At 44.3% G+C, this 18,141-nt stretch overlaps 1 protein-coding gene and 1 long non-coding RNA gene across 2 annotated transcripts in view; one reads left to right on the forward strand and one right to left on the reverse strand.

The window, feature by feature from the left end:
* EFCC1 (EF-hand and coiled-coil domain containing 1) overlaps window positions 1–18,141 on the forward strand; it is a 103,257-nt gene that overhangs the window by 40,542 nt on the left and 44,574 nt on the right. The gene's annotated exons all lie outside the window — the stretch shown is intronic.
* On the reverse strand, window positions 319–6,025 carry LOC142658093 (uncharacterized). The gene is made up of 3 exons (XR_012850032.1): window positions 5,905–6,025; window positions 1,252–1,484; window positions 319–407 (listed from the first exon to the last, which is right to left on the reverse strand). It is a non-coding gene; the product is annotated as an uncharacterized LOC142658093 (long non-coding RNA).

An 18,141-nucleotide genomic window follows, 5' to 3' on the forward strand; every position in this document is an offset into this window, starting at 1 on the left:
CATATTGTATTATATTATGTCTTCAAAATAAAACAAAATTACATATAAATATATACAAGTCCATATGTAATTATACTAGAATATGTGGATGTAGAATTAAAAAGTTAATTAATGTAGAAAATGAAAAATGTGACTGAAAATGTGAAAAATAAAATAAACCTGTGCTATAAATACATATAATAAAGATGCACTAGATAATATATATAGTGTGCACAAAAATACACAGTGAGAAAAAGATGATTTAATACATACAAATTCATTATGACTAAAACATATATAGACAATTATAATACAAAATGTTATAAAGATATCTGATACAGGGACAGCAACGATTTTATTGACAGTATAGAAGGCATCACTAGACTCCATTAATCTTCTCCAGAGAGAGAAAACAGTAGAAGGTTGAGCTATAAACAAAATATAAATGAAGACAAAATTATGAATTAATAAAAAATAAAACAGAACAAACAAAACCCCAAAGATAAATATTAATATTTATAATTAAATAAAATTTGCGCTAGTTGTAAATTACAAAAAAGGCTTGAAGCTAGTAGCCTCATTCAGACCACAAGGTGCTGTGGTATTAAGTAGGGTTATCAATTTAATTTCCTTACGCAGAAGAGCTTTGCGAATATCACCACCTCTACATCCCAAAATGACATTATCTATACCCCGGATTTTCAGACCCCTGAGATTACAGTAGTGAAAGTCACGAAAATGCCAGGGTATAGGTTGCAGCCTATCCAACTCTTTAACATTAACAGCAGACTTAATCTTACAGACATATTCGAGCACCCTAACTTTAAGGGATCTGCTGGTCATCCCTATATAGATCATCTCACAGAGACATGTGGCAAAATACACCACCGCTTCTGTGTTACAATTGATGTTAAAGACAATCTTGAACTTCCTATCCTTATTGGAGTTAAAGAAAGTGGATGTGCGGATGATGTATCGACACACAGCACAATTGCCGCAATTGAAAGAGCCCCATGGAGGGCCGCAACTTCCAAACGGATTTAAGGGAGTTTTGGAAATGTAGTGGCTAGATGTCAATAAGTCCCTAAGAGTTTTGGACCTCCTCCATGTAATAGGTGCATATTCAGGTAAACACGCAGCCAAGTCACGATCTGTTAGAAGAATATTCCAATGTTTCCATACGATATCTCGTACTTCACACCACTTAGAATTAAATGTAGTAATGAATCTTATAGAGTTATAGGCCACATCTGTACTTTTCGGTTTACTCACCAACTGGGCCTCCCGAGAAGAGTATTTAGCTTTTAAATACCCTCTTCTAATATCCCTCTGATTGTAGCCGCAATTTCGAAATCTTTCTATCATATCAGAGTCCTGACGTTCAAAATTGCTGCCATTGGAGCAGATGCGTAGAGCCCTCAGAAATTGGCCCACTGGAATAGATTTTTTTGTCTTTCGGGTAATGAGAGGAGGTGGCATGGAGGGAATTGGTCGAAGTCTTCCTTCTGTAAATGTCAGTAGAGATAAGACCATCATCAACACGCATAATCAAAATGTCCACATGAGTTTAATATTGAAATCATTGATATTTAATGAAGCCAAAAATAATTCAAGTTGCGTTGTGGACCCCTGCCAGATAAAAATAATATCATCTATATACCTTGAACATTGGAGCACCGCCACATGACCAGGGGTATGTTGTACAATTTCCCTCTCCCACAGCCCCAAGAACAGGTTGGCATATAATGTGGCAGAAGTGGCCCCCAGCCCTGTACCCTGGAGCTGAAGGAAGGGGCGATCTTTGAATGTAAAAAAGTTATGCGTCAGTGCAAAATGGAGCAGGCGCAACACAAACTCCATAAGCGCAGGATCGTAATTGGTCATCTCCATAAAAAAATCTAGAGGCGCGTACTATATGATCATGGCATATAGAAGTGTACAGGGACTCCACGTCGCAAGTCACCAGTAACATATCTTCATCCAGATGTAAACCATTAAGGTGTCATAGCATATCTGTAGTGTCTTTAATGAAAGATGGCAACGTCTCCACATATTTCTGGAGAAAAAAATCGACAATTCTGCAGATATTTTCACAAAGACAACAAATTCCCGAAAGTATAGGTTGACATGGAGGGCTTTGATGGTCTTCATGAGCTTTGGGCAGCAAATGGAGAGTAGGTTTTATAGGAAAGTCTACTGTTGTTGATGGCCAACCCTATAAAATGAAAAAGAAGTTCAGAGATTTGTTGGTTTTGCGAACTTCCACAGAAAGTTAATTTGAGACTTTTCTAAAGATCGTAGCATCAATCACTCAACTAAGGGTCCTTTTACACCGGCCAATATGGGCCGTAACAATGATCACCGATCAACGAGATAGTCCATTGATCGGCGCTCGTTTGCTCCTTTCGCAAGGAGCAAAGATTGGTTATGTATGGAGACATACACAGTCGAGTCACATTATTATAACCACCGCCTACTTTTGACGTCAGCAGCACATAGCCCATGAAGGAAGTGATGTGTTGTGGGCTGGCTTGGTGGGTATATAAGGTGTGCGATAGGCTGTCTGAACACATATCACTTGTTGTTGCCATGGGTAAAAGGGGTGATTTATCAGAGTTGCAATATGGGATCATTATTGGCTTTCGGGCCAAGGGTGCGCAGTTTGTGAACTGTTCACGTGCTGCTGTGGTGAAAGTGTATAATGAGTGGACAAATGGCACCATTGGGAATAACCGACATGGAAAATGCTGAGCACCACGTGCCATTGATGTGAGAGATGAACATCGGCTACAAATGTGTGCCAGAGTCGAACTACACGCTACAGTGGAGCAGCTCACTGTGAAAATCAACCAGGGGACTACCAGACATGTGACTAAAACAACAGTTCAGCGAAACCTACCGTGTATGGGGCCCTGAAGCAGACGGATTGTCACTGCTCTTATGCTAAAAATGGTGCATCGGAAAAAAAGGCTTAAATTTACACAGCAGTATCGGAATTGGACCACCGATGATTGGCAAAGGGTTGCCTTCTCCGATGAGCCACGTTTTCTGCTTCATCAAAGGGATGGACGTTGGTGCGTCAGGCGCGAAACATCAGAGAACAAACACCCTGCAACAATTGCTGGAAGAACACAAGCTGGTGGCGGCAGTGTTATGGTCTGGGGAATTTTTTCAAGGCATTCTCTGGGCCCACTCATCCATGTGGAAGGCACTCAGAACCGATTTGGGAATGAATCCATTGTTGCAGATCACGTCCACCCATACATGTGCTTTGTCTTCACTGGGGCAGATGGAATCTCCCAACAAGACAATGCGACATGTCACATGGCTAGAAACAGGGCCAGCCTTAGGGCTGTGCGACGTGTGCCTTCGCACAGGGTGCATCACTCCAGCAGGTGGAAGGGGGCGCTGCGCTGGCTCCCTTCCCCTGCTTGTTTCAGAAGCACCCGGGCTCGGCAACTCAGCAGTCGCCTTTCCGCCAAAGCGCTGCTTCTCTCAGCGGCTGCTAGCGGCGACACCGGGTCGGGTATTCCACTCATGGAGCGCTCTGCTTGATTTTTCTGTCCATATATGGACAGTGACATCGGGGGAAACTCCTGAAGAGGAATCCCCGTCCACAGCGTTGCAGAAGCTGTGACCAGGGATTCCACTCCAGGAGAAGCCAATGTCGTCACTGTCCATAAATTGACACAGACGACAGGAGCTTCTCCTGGAGTGGAATCCCCAGTCACAGTGTCACAATGCTGTGGACGGGGATTCCGCTTCAGGAGTTTCCCCTCATGTCACTGTCCATATATAGACAGAGAAATCAAGCGGAGTTCTCCAGGAGCGGAATCCCCGGCCACACGGGGAATTTTCTCCTTCAGGGAGCTACAGTGAAGCTATCTACAGGAAGGGGGTGGGTGCTATCTACAAGGGAGCTGTGGGCTGCGTGGCACTACCAACAAGGGGGCTGTGTGGCACTACCTACCAGGGGGCCGTGTGGCACTCCCTACCAGGGGGCCGTGTGGCACTCCCTACCAGGGGGCCGTGTGGCACTCCCTACCAGGGGGCTGTGTGGCACTCCCTACCAGGGGGCTGTGTGGCACTCCCTACCAGGGGGCTGTGTGGCACTCCCTACAATAGGGCTGTGTGACACTACCTACTAGGGGGCTGTGTGGCACAACCTACCAGGGGGCTGTGTGGCCCTCTCTACAGAAGGCTGTGTGAAGCTCTCTACAAGGGGGCTGTGTGGCGCTATCTACAAGGGGGCTGTGTGTCGCTACCTACAAGTGGACTGTGTGGCGTTACCTACAAGGGGGCTGTGTGGCGCTACCTACAAGGGGGCTGTGTGGAGCTACCTACAAGGGGGTGTGTGGGGCTACCTACAAGGGGGCTGTGTGGCGCTACCTACAAGGGGCTGTGTGGCGCTACCTACAAGGGGCTGTGTGGCGCTGCCTACAAGGGGCTGTGTGGTGCTAACTACAGGGGGAATCTGTGATTCGTGGGCTGATGGTCATTTTACTGTGAGTGGGGGCTGATGGTCATTTTACTGTGAGCGGGGGGCTGATGGTCTTCAAGTGGTTTCCGCCTCTGACCTCCAATTGAAATTAATAGGAGGCATAAAATACCTGCGGCGCCAGTTTGGAGCTTTTTTTGCCTGCGTCTTTTGCGTTAGCTTCAACGGCTTAATAAAAAAACGCAAAAAAAAAAAAAAAAAGGTCAAACAACGCTGTCAATTCAAAATCTGCTTCAAAATTCCTGAAGGAATTTTGAGGCAGATATTTTTTTGCCTCACAAAAAACGTGAGTGAACATACCCTACGAGTCTAGTGCGTGTTTTTAGTCGTTTTCTGTCATTCTCGAAACAATTTTTGGTAGAGGTTCCCTGAGGAAATTTTATTTTTCCAGTGCTGCCTCGAGTCCGAAAAGGTTGGGAAACTCTGTACTAGGCTACAGGATCACCCCGGCCTACGCAAGGATCCCGTCGTGGAGAAGCTCAGTTCGCCGTGGGAACGGGGCCTAGGTGAGTACAATTTTTGTTTTTCTTTGGGGGCACTGTCTACAAGGAGGAGGTGGGGGATTATGGCATTGTCTACAGGGGGGCACTATACTGTGTGGGGGCCACTAAGCGGACATTATACTGTGTACGTGTACTACAAGGGGCCTAATACTGTGGGCAGAATTAGAGGACAAAATACTGTGTCCTTGAAGAGGTTGTAATATATTATATTATTATTCTACTGTATGGGGGCTTTATAAATTTTTTATGGGGCATTTTTTTTAATGATGTGGGTGGGGCACCGAAAGATCATTTTGCACGGGGCACCATGTATCCTAAGGCCGGCCCTGGCTAGAAATGTCTGACAGTGGTTGGAAGAGCACGACCAAGACTTCCAAGTACTACCCTGGCCCCCTAATTCGCCAGACTTGAACCCAATTAAGCATTTGTGGGACCACCTCGATCGTGTTGTTTGCTCTATGGATCCCCCCCCCCCGCACCCTCCATAAAATGTGGGATGCACTGCAGTCAGCATGACTCCAGATACCTGAGACAACCTATCAGCACCTTATTGAGTCACCCCCAGCCTGTCTAACTGCTGTCCATGCTGCACACTGCGGTTACTCTGTATATTAGCTGCTGCTTATAATAATGTGACTTAAGTGTGTACAAAGGGAGATGTGATTGCAACAACGATAATATTTTCTGCTGCATAAAAGATGCGATCAGCCGATGAACAAGCTTTTGCTCGTTCATCAGCTGATCATTGCCCTGTTTACACAGGGAAATGATCAGGAACGAGTGTTCATATGAATGCTTGTTTTCCCGATCATTAGCCCATGTAGAAGAGCCTTTACAAAGAAGAATGTTCGCTTTACTTTGGCACATGAGGCTCAGGTCTCTATACATTACCACCCATAGTAATTAATCCAAATCCAGAGTTACCTTTCACTGTCGAGGTTGATGCATTTGATTCTGCAGTGGGGGCAGTCCTGCCTCAGCGATCAGGAGACAAGATGTTTTTGCGTCCTTGTTCTTATTTTTTTTGTCAAACGTCCACAACTGAAAAGAACTACAATATTGGAAATAAAAAAGCGATAAAAAAAAAAAAAAAAGCATTTTCTGAGTGGAGACATCTCTTGGAGGGACCTGCTAATCCTATTACTGTATTTACTCATCATAGAAATCTGGAATTTATCCATGATGCCAAAAGATTATCCTCCAGACAAGCAGGATGGCGTTTATTCTTTTTTTCAATTTAATTTTGTGATTACTTATAGACCTGTATCACAAAAATGGTAAAGCTGACACCTTATCCTGGATTTTCTCTGAATCCGCACAGAAAGACAAGTGTGACAGCACAATTTTATGTGAAAGAACGATGTAATTCTTGACATTTTTATTCTGCCTTTCATCCCCAGTCAAATGGACAAACTGAAAGAACTAATCAAACGCTTGAATAGTACCATCGATGCTTCATGAGTTATCTTCAGGATTACTGACAATCAGACTGGAACAGAAAAGGGCCTTTCCGGGGCTCTTGCCACCATTTGCCTAAAATGTCTTTGTATGCTGATGCATTAACATTAACCTTTACTACAAATAAAGAGGCCTAGACCAAACCCTGAAAAACATCCCCGCATTATTATACCTCCAGCACCAAGTTGCAGTAGGCACTATGCATTTCGGCAGGTAATGTAGCATTGCCCGGGCATCTGCCAAACACAGATTTGTCGAAGATATGAAAAACAAAAAGGACCAAAAAGTGTTAGGCGGGATTCACACGACCGGGTCGCGTCCGAGCCCAATTGTCGGCCGGTAAAATCGGCCATTCTGCCCGGCCGGTTTGCATAAAGTTATGCATCCGTGCCGGGCCGGGCAGATCCGGACAGTGACATCAGCGGCAACTCCTGAAGGGGAATCCCCATGTGTTCGGGGATTCCGCTTCAGGAGTTTCCCCTGATGTCACTGCCCAGATATGGACAGAGACATCAAGCGCTCTGTCCAGGAGCGGAATCCCCGAACACACGGGGATTCCGCTCCTTCAAGGAGCTAAAGTGCGGCTAGCACATAGCAGAGCGGGGAGATACCTCCCCGCTCTGCTATAGTGGCGTCGCTACAGTAGTAGCAGCAGCAGCTGCTGCTGCAGCTGCTAGCGGCGCCATCAAAGGTGTCGTCGGGCCAGGGCGCTTTTAAAACAAGCAGGGGAAGGGAGCCAGCGCAGCGCTCCCTTCCACCTGCTGTACACCCCGGCCCTGCCACACAGTGTACAGCGATGCCATTCGTCAGAATGGCATCAACTCCTCCTCCTCACATGCACTCTGCGCTGTGAGGAGGAGGAGATAGAGCGCAAGAGCCGGAAAACCCGGCCGTCACTCGGGACACATCCCGGTGATGGCCGGGTATTACCCGGCCCCATAGACTTCTATGGGAGCCGGGCGGCCGGGTACCCGGGCGAAAATAGAGCATGTCCTATTTTTTGACGGGCGGTTTTCCCGGCCGTCAAAAAATCGGTCGTGTGAATAGCCCCATTAGGGGTCTATTATTCCTAATGCAGCCGAGTGCCGGCCGATTTATGAACGGCCGGCACCCGGCCGGGAAACCCTGCCGTGTGAATGAGGCCTTACATTGATACATATGTGTAAAAAGTTTTGGAAAGGTGATACTCTCATCTTATGGTGTTTCACTAACGATGCAACACGTATGATCGCATGTACAGTTGATCTATATCGATTCAAACAGAGCATGCCGTTTTGTGGAAATATTTTTGGTATAACCTTTGTTATTTAAACCTATACACTGTCTCTGTGCCCACCATTTAAGAGGTCAACCTGGGCTGGCTGCTTCGGTAGATCTGTCAGGGTCATCTCTTGCTCACACAATTCTTCGCTGTTCTCATTTGTCAGATAGTAAAATTGATTAATCACTCCAGAGAATAGGTACACAACTCCAGAGTCCACAGTTCCAGTTTTAGGTTTGTGTACAGCTGCTCGTCCATGGAAATACGTTTCATGAAGCGCCTGACACACATTTTTTGTGCTGTTGTCGCTTCCAGATATAGTTTGGAACTCTGTAGTGAGTAATGCAACAGAAGGTAAATTTGCATGGTCTACCCCTTTGTGGCTGACCGGTACTCCCACTTCACAATAATTGCACCTAGAATTGACCGGAGCAGATCTAGTAGATCAGAAATTTAATGAACTGACTTGTTCTTCAGCAGAACTCATACTACCGCCTATGTTTGTCTATTGAGATTGCATGGCTTTGTGCTTGATTTTATGCACCTGTTTGCACTGGATGTGTGTGAAACAGCTGAACTCAATAATTAGGCACTATTTTTTTTGCCAAAACTAAGCGTCGTTTAGGTTATATCGTAAAAAGGAGGATGGGAATAGCAGGTTCACCCCTTATATAATGCTACAATCTGTACTGATGTGCAATGATGATCAGTAAGAGATGATCTGCGTTTACATCATTAGGGTATGTTCACACTGCCAAATTTCAGACGTATACGAGGCGTATTTTGCCTCGTTTTACGTCTGGAAATACGTCTCAAATACGTCGTCAAACATCTGCCCATTACTTTCTATGGGTATAACGCTGTATTGTCCACACGACGCGTAATTTTACACGTTGTACGGCAATTACGACGCGTAAAATTACGCCTCGTAAAAAGAAGTGCAGGACACTTCTTTGGACGTTTTTGGAGCTGTTTTCTCATAGACTCCAATGAAAACAGCTCCAAAAACGGACGTAAAAAACGCAGCGAAAATGGCGCGAAAAACGCAGCGAAAAATGCGAGTTGGTAAAAAAACGTCTGAAAAGCAGGGTCTGTTTTCCCTTGAAAACAGCTCTGGATTTTCAGACGTTTTTGTTGACTACGTGTGAACATACCCTAATGGATATTCGAGTAAATAAATCCTCTCTTTAGTCTCCCTTTTTGAAGATCCCCTACAGGCCCTCCACTGGAGTGTAATTGGTGTGTAACTCCTAAGAGCCATGATCATGACACACTCTATATCTTACATCATGTGGTATCTGTTTGAGCGAGTATTTCCTACTCAGGCTCCCTGATGGCTATTTACAACACTACTTGTTTGTCATGCATCATAAGCAGAGGACATAGTTCTACAACTTTACAAATCACTAGTCAGACTGCACATGGAATACGTGGGGGGGGGGGGGGGGGGCGGATATATAAAAAGATTTGTGCCAGTTCTTTGGTGTAAAAAAGTCACTCACACATTTTGTCCTACGTCATAGTTGCACGACAATGTGCGACTTTTTCATTTTCTCGCCACTTTCCAAAATTGGTGAAGGAGGTGGGGTTTAGCTGAAGAGGGCAGGACCTCCACCGATACGACATATTTCCATAAGTTATACCAAGAACTGGAATCAGTTATGGCGCATATCTACAACTTCTTATAGCAGGCGTAGGTTTGAATTTCTGTTGCATGGACCGCCAAAGTTGCGCCAAATTTATTAAGAGGTGTACACCTCTTAATAATTTAGGCACATTTTCCGCTGGTGCAAAATAGTATAAGATTGGCATTTAAAATGCTTGTCTTAATATATTCCACCCACTATGCACAGTTTTGGAACAAGTGCTCAATAAAGACATAGTAGAGCTTCAGCGGGTTCAAAGGTGGGCAACTAAAAGTAGTTAATGGAATTGGTGGACTACAGTATCGAGAAAGATGATCAAAATTAGGTTTATTTAGTTTAGAATAAAAACGGCTAATGGGTGACCTAATAACTATGTATAAATAAATCAAAGGTAAATGTGGAGATCTCCTTCATGATCTATTTATACCCAGGGCTTAAACAGGGGAGCATCCGCTACATTTAGAGGAAAAAGGTTTCTACACCAACCTAGAAGGGGATTCTTTACTGTAAGAGCAGTGAGACTATGGAACTCTCTGCCAGAGGAAGTTGTTATGGGGAATTCACTGAAAGAGTTCAAGAGGAGCCTGGAGGCCTTTCTTTAATGTAATAGTATTACAGGTTGTGTTTACTAGATTACAGTAGGTGGGTAATTGATCCAGGAATTTATTCTGATTCTGATGGGGTTGAGGTCAGGACTCTGTGCGGTCCAGTCAAGTTCTTCCACACCAAACTCACCCAACCATGCCTTTATGGATCTTTGTTTCGTACGCTGGGGCACAGTCATGCTGGAACTAAAAAGGGCCTCACCCAAACTGTTTCCACAAAGTTGGAAGTATATAATTGTCCAAAAGCATTACGATTTCCCTTCACTGGAACTAAGGGGCCTAGTTCAATTCCTGAAAAACAACCACATAGCATTATCCCTCCTCCACCAAATTTTACAGATGGCACAATGCAGTCAATCAGGTAACGTCCTCCTGGCATTCATGAAACTTAGGCTCATCCATCAGATTGGCAGATAGAGAAGTGTGATTCCTCACTCCACAGAACACGTTTCCACTGCTCCAGAGTCCAGTGGCGGCTGCTTTACACCACTCCATTCGACGCTTGGCATTGTGCTTGGTGATGTAAGGCTGGCATGCAGCTGATCAGACATGGAAGCCCATGCCGTGAAGCTAGTGGCGCACAGTTTTTGTGCTGATATTAATGCCAGAAGAGTTTTGGAAGACTGGAGTTATTGAGTCAGCAGAGCGTTGGCGACTTTTATAAATTATGCGCCTCAGCACTATGCGACCCTGCTCTATAACTTTAGGTGGTCTGCCACTTCATGGCTGAGTTTCTCTGGTTCCACTTTGCAATAATATCACTCACAGTTGATGGTGGAATATCTAGGAGGGAAGACATTTTACTAACTGACTTGTTACAGCAGTGGCATCCTATTACAGTAGTTCGCTCAAATTCAGTGAGCTCTTTAGAATGACCCATTCTTTCACAAATGTTTGTAAGGCAGGCTGCATAGCTAGTGCTGGATTTTATACAACTGGGGCAATGGGACTGAATGAAACACCTGAATTCAATGATTAAGAGGTGTGTCCCAATACTTTTGTCCATATAGTGTTTATGCTGAAGTGTAGGTTCAAAGTAAATCTACTGCTAGCAATTTCTACTTTGTACCGTATACTTATGTTTCCTTTTTCGTTTTCAAATCACTAATGTGAATGGGCATTTAAATATATGTAGTGAAAATTACTTACATAACAAATACAAAGATTTATCCAATAAAAGGTAAAATGTTCAACGCCTTATATAAACATCATTCATCGAATTTAATCATGGCCTTTACCTGACCTGTGAGAGAAGGCTGCCTGTAAAAAAAAAAAGGTGGAAAAAAATCCAGAATGTGTGAAATAAAAGGGGCACGGAGCATTGTTAGAGGGCAATCACCAGCTGGAGACAGATGAAAATGCTCAGCTGTCTGTCCCTGCTCTGTATTATCACACAGTGCAAATGTTTCACAAAGGTTCTGCCAAGAAGAAGAGGCTTTTCTCTGTGTAACAATAACTTGAGAGTCTGGAAAATGGCAGAGACCCTTAAGCTTTGGCCTAATTCTCTAGTGAGACAAGGGCCAGCGAACGGGGAGCTGTTTGTCTCACCCCTCGACACTCCGAGACAATGGTGTGGAATAATAAGCACTGACAGCTCCAAGAGTTACATTTAATTGGTTTCCTCTTTGTAACTCCTATAAAATAGAAGAAAATGCTAATAATTCTTTATTTTATATGTTGTTCCCTGAAAAAATCAAATTTTAGTACAATAAGAACATAATATTATATAATATAATCTAAGAATATGTCTGAAAAATATATAGTGTGTATTGATATGCATGCTTGGCAGATCCGACCGTTCATATGTATGTGGTTGTTGGGGGTTTTAGCTGTATGCTCAGCTAAACTTTCTGATTGGCTGATTATCTCACATATCAATTACACCTGGTTAAAGTGGAACCCACTATGAGGTTTAAAAGCGGTTTCCCACAAAGGACATTTATCACCTATCCACAGGATAGTTGATAAATGTATGATCGATGGGGTCCCTACCACTGGGTCCCCTACCGATCTCTGCGATCGTGCAGTTAGGAGGAGTTTGAATGGAGCAGTGGTCGCACGTGCGCTGCCGCTCCATTTAATGTCTATTGGGCCAACAGGAACAGCCGAGCGCTGTACTCTGCTGTCCCCGTCGGCCCTATAGACATTGAATGGAGCAGCAGTGCACAAACTCATTCAAACTCTTCCTCACTGCACGCTTGCAGTGAGGAGCAATGTTCTAGAGACCTCTAGGGGCCCCACCACTGGTAGCCCCAGCGTTCTCTTGAACATTCCTCCTCATAGCAATCGGAGTACAAAAAAGAAACAAGTATAGGAAAAGGGGGAGGAAATCCTCCAGCTCACCATTAGTTGTGTCTATGGACAGACAGCGCCCGGAGTCCCGCAGGCCAGCGGCAAACAATAGAGAAAAAAACTAGAACTAGAATCCAGCGCTTGGACTAGTTAAAAGGAAACGGCGTTCCACTTTTATTGATGTAACAAATAGTTAAAAAAAAAGTAGTAGTATATAAATCAAAGTGCAAATGAGTAGAGGGGGGAAGGTTGAATTTGCTTCAGTTAATTTCGCCTACGCGTTTCTGACATGTCCTGTGTCATGCATGGCATCGGAGTACACCTCCTATTGATAGGTGATAAATGTTCCTTGTGGGAAAACCTCTTCAAGGGTATTCCTTCCAGTAAGGCCTCGTTCACATCTGCGTTAGGCTATGTTAGGAGCCTCCATCACAGATCCTGCCAGAAATACCGGATACAATAAGCACAGCATGCTGTTCTATTGTTTCCAGTAATACCACGCACACCCTGAAAAGAAACCCGATGAAACCCATTAAAGTCAGTGGGCTCCGTAGGCCCGGTGTACAACAGAACCGGCGCTTCTAGTATTTCCGTTGTTCTGCTCCTCTGACAGAGCAGAATAACGGAAACACTGACATAGGTGTAAACCTAGCCCAAGTTGTTCTTGTTTAGTTACATATTTTCCTGGCCTGTGCAAACTGTAACTTAAAGGGGTTGTCCATGCAAGGACAACTGATGATCCATCCACAGGATAGGTCATCAGTATATGATTGGTGGGAGTCCGACACCTGGACCTCGCACTGATCAGCTGCCTCCGGGCACCGATTGTCCATGCCGGAAGCAGATGGCTCCAGTCACAGAATAGCGGCCGAGCTGCAGTACTGCAGCTCTGCTCCTATTCAAATGAATAGGAGCAGAGCTGCAGTTCTGCAGCACAGCCGCTATGCAGTGACCGGAGCCATCTGCTTCCGGCTCTGAATACTGCCTACCCTGCATAACATCCAGCGCCCGGAGGCAACCGGGGCAGCTGATTGGTGCGAGTTTCGGGTGTCGGGCCCACACCGATCATATATTGCTGACCTATCCTGTGGATAGGTCATCAGTGGTCTGTGCCTGGACAACGCCTATAAACTTCTGTACAGATGGAGTTTAAGTTCCCCAATTGAAGTTCACATATAATGCTTGTCTGAATTATGTCTCCTCTCAACCCACACATAACAAAGTGGAAGTGGCAGTAGAAAGGCGAGTGACTGTTAAGCTGACCATAGACATGAGATTTTTTTTTCCCGTTCATCCATTCAATGGAAAAGCTCATGTCTATAGGGACAGCCCGAATGTGCCAAGATGTCTCCAATTTAGGGAAACCAGGAATTTAGCAGGTTGCAATTCCACACTGTTGAATCATGTTGTTTTCAAAATGATAAGCAGGACCAGAGGTGTCTGGAAGTGGCTTATCTTTCTTTATTGGTGAGCCGAGGAAAATAGCTGTCAACTTATCAATTGTTCGGCTTATAACTTTTTTTATGTCTATAGTCAGCTTTACTGTAAAGAACAAAGCAAATTAATGATAGTAGCAAAGTTAATTAAAAATTTGTGTGAAAACTGGTCATAAGGAGCCTACATTTTACCTGGAGAAATTAATATAAAGTTTTAGCTCAAGCAAATTGTTTAGCATATATCTTCATTAAGGTAATTTGTGAAAGGGGATAATTTTACTAGGGTAATATACAGCTTCTCTTTAATTTAGGATGCACTGATCATGTGTCTGGGAATTTAAAAAAATTTGTTTATTACAACTTTTTTCTAATAATAGATTCATTATGTAAAGTTGCTTTATTATTGGAAAATGTGTGTTGCGTTCTATCAAGGTGAACTGAAGGCCTTTCTCTTAATTTTCAATATTAAAGAAAAGATATCCCGCTGGAGCTGATTATTTTAAATGCCTCCCTAAATTTCCTCCATATCAGCATAAGCAAATTTCAGAAGTAATATACAAGCTGTGCTGAGAGGCCAGACTGACTGCAATCCAGTGAAAAACTTTTTAGATCTTGATTTATGTTGTGGGCAATTAAACTTTGCAGCCCCACTTATATTATGTTGAAAGTCTGATCTATAATAAACACCGGAAGTTACCTATCTGTAGCCAGTAACTGATAACATCTGGAGTCTCTCCCAGCATGCTCCTGAGGTCTAACATAGACCAGGTTGTCTCAAATCCAAACATCAAAGCATGAAACCTACAAACAAGAAGAGGAACTTCTCAAAAGTAAAAAAAAAACAAAAACTTTTTGTTAATTTTCCTCATTCTGAATTGAGATGTGAGCAATTTGATAACAAAGGCGATCAACACAATATAATCTCTGTAAAATATATAGAATCCTTCATTTTTTTTTTTTGGCCAATGTATTGGTATATTAAAGGGAATGTCACATGTATTTAAAGTTTCATTAATTAGATGTAAGTCGTTAGAAGAGAAATAATGTGTTTGCTAGGTTTTATAGCTACTTATATTTTAATTTAAAAAAAAACGTTCCTGGGGCAGCCATATTCCGGGCACACACTGCTTGCCTGAAGACATCTGTCTGTATAGATAGTGCAGCAGGGTATGAGTGCTTTATGACAACTGCAATGAGTAGGAGTCAATAGTCAGAGAAATGGCAGAACAGAAACTATCGCTGTAATTAAATTCCTCATCCTCTTCTTACCCTGTTCCAAACTACACAACAAAGCTGACAAGTGAGTTGCAGAAAACAACCTATTCTCTAGGAGCCATTTGGCCATTTCAAAAATTCTATCTATCTATCTAAAAAAATTAGTGAAGCCAGCCGTACAGTCACGAAATGTGGACGGGTGCAAGCTCGCCAGGGTCAAGACCAAGGATCCAAAAATATATCCAAAATTAGTCAGCACTCCAGAAATTTCAGTGAACAAGTGTGGTACTTTATTCATCCATAACTGCAATGCAACGTTTCAGCTCCTCCATAGATCTTGAGAAAGGCTCTATGGTAGAGCTGAAACATTGCATTGGACTTCTGGATGAATAAAGTACCACACTTTTATCACTAAAATGTATGGAGTCCTGTCTGATATTGGATATATATGTCTATCTCTCTATATATCCCCAACAGCCATAAAATTAAAACCACCCGCCTAAGATTGTAAAGGTCCCCATCGTGCTGCCAAAATAGCTCAGACCCATCAAGGCATGGACTTGACAAGACCTCTGAGGTGTGGCCTCCATGGATCAAACTTATTTTTCCAGAATATCTCACAGATGCTCCATTGGATTGAGATCTGGGGAATTTCGAGCCAAGTCAACACCTTGAACTCTTTGTCATGATCCTCAAACCATTTCTGAAAACTTTTTGAAATGTGGCAGGGCGCATGTTCCTGATGAAAGAGGCATCGGCCATTAGTTAATACCATTGACATGAAGGGGTGTACTTGGTCTGCAACAATGATTAGGTAGGTGGTACATTTCAAAGTAGCGTCCACATGAATGCCAGGAGCAAAGGTTTCCCAACAGAGCATTGCCCAGAGCATCACCCTGCCACCACTGGCTTGCCATCGTCCTATTCTGCATCCTGGTGCCCATGTAAGTGACCTGGTCATCTGCATGGGAAATGTGTTTTTTCAGACCAGACCACCTTCTTCCATTACTTCTTGGTCCAGTTCTGATGCTTAACGTGCCCATTGTAGGCGCTTTCGGTAGTGGACAGGGGTCAGCGGGGGCACTCTGACCGGTCTGCAGCTATGCAGCCCCAAACACAAATAGCTGCAATGCACTGTGTGTTCTGACACCTTTCTATCATAGCCAGCAGTAACTTTTTCAGTAATTTGAGCTACTTTTGTAGAAGCTCCTCGACAAATCAGAGCTGTTTTGGTGGTACAAGGGGGACCCACACAATATTAGGCAGTACTAGTCAGGTGATTTTAATGTTATGGCTAAACCGTTTATAATTATATTATTAATAATATTAAGTGCAAACTACTAAACCACCTTAGACATCCAGGAATATTACATAATAATCCATCCTAGATCATCATGGATAATGGATATCAGCAGTAACCCCTTCAACACCCTAGATCACTAGGGATGCTGGGTATTAACCGCTCAACCACTGTAGACCACCAGGGATATTCCAAAATCCTATCACTAATCCCTAAACCAACCTAGGGATGTAGCACACGTAAATAATTGGCAAAGTGAGTATAATTAAGTGGGGAAAGAGGGGAATTTTACAGTCCTGTTGAGGGGATGAACGATATCCCCCTTGGAAACCCCCGTAAATATACTTTTTGCCTTTGATATGGTACATCATAAGTGGGGCAACAATAGAAGGTATTGCACAGGGCACCATTCAACCTAAAGCTGGCCCTGTGCCTGAATTTTTTTATTTTATTGAAATTGGTAAAACCCTTTAAAGAGGCTCTGTCACCAATTATAAGTGCCCTATCTCCTACATAAGGAGATCGGCGCTATAATGTAGGTGACCAGGGCCGCCATCAGGAATTTCAGGGCCCCCTACAGCTAAATTTTCTGGGCCCCCCTACCGTGGCACCGCCTGTTAACGGTACTCCGTCCAGCACTATATCATGGTACCCAGGGCCGCCATCAGGGGGGGTATTAGGGGTACTGATGTGAGAGGCCCGGCCAAACCTAATTGAAAGGGGGGCCTGGCAAACTGCCGCGACTTGCCTTTGGTAGAAAAAAAACAGGCCCCTGCAATGGGGCCCGTTTTTTTCACCAAAAGAATGTCGTGAGCTGCGGGCCCCCCTTTCAATTAGGTTTGGCCGGGCCTCTCACATCAGTACCCATAATACCCCCCCTGATGGCGGCCCTGGGTAGCATGGGGGTCGTCATGGGGGCCGTCAAACACCGCTGACCGTGCGACCGATCGCGCGCACCCGCAAACTCCCGCGCATGCGCACCCGCGACCGCCTGGAACCGCGCACCGAATTTTGAGGCAGATATTGACCTGCCCACACTATCTTGCCGCGTTTTTTGCCCGCTGCGATTGAGGACAGCAGACAAAAAACGCAGGAAAAATGCATTTTCTGCCTCCCATTGATTTCGATGGGAGGTCAGAGGCAGAACCGTGGCAAGAAAAGATGTGCTGCTTTTTATTTTTTCCGCGACTGGCTCCCATTGATTTCAGATTAAATCAATGGGAGGCGGTTTTGGAAGTTTTTTGGTGCTGATTCTGACGCAGTGTCCGAGTCAATATCAAGGCCCAAAAACTCTGTGAACTGGGCCTTATTGTTAGGGCTTATTCAGATGAACGTGTAATACATCCGTGCAACGCGCGTGATTTTCACACACCTCGCACGGACCTATGTTACTCTATGGGGCCGTGCAGACTGTCCGTGATTTTCACGCAGCGTGTGTCCGCTGCGTAAAACTCACGACATGTCCTATATTTGTGCATTGTTCGAGCATCACGCACCCATTGAAGTCAATGGGTGCGTGAAAGTCACGCCCAGCGCTTCCGCAGCCGTATAAACTATGAATGAAAACAGAAAAGCACCACGTGCTACAAACATACAAACAGAGTGTCATAATGATGGCGGCTGCGCGAAAATCACGCAGCCGCGCATCATACGCTGCTGCCACACGGAGCTGTTATGGACCTTTTGCATGCGCAAAACGCCACGTTTTTGCGCGCGCAAATAGCACACGCTCGTGTAAATCCGGCCTTAGGGTAGGAACACACTAGGCATGAACACTGCGGATTTTATGCAACACATTTTATTGTGGAAAATCCGCAGCGTATTACAGTCGCAGCAGAGTGGATGAGATTTGAACAAATCTCATCCACACACTGCAAAAAAAATGGACCTGCAGTGTGGCTTTTGGCTTTTTAAGCCGCAGCATGTCAATTTATTCTGTGGAATCGCC

This window comes from Rhinoderma darwinii, chromosome 7 (assembly GCF_050947455.1).
Source record: "Rhinoderma darwinii isolate aRhiDar2 chromosome 7, aRhiDar2.hap1, whole genome shotgun sequence".
Lineage (NCBI taxonomy): Eukaryota > Metazoa > Chordata > Amphibia > Anura > Rhinodermatidae > Rhinoderma > Rhinoderma darwinii.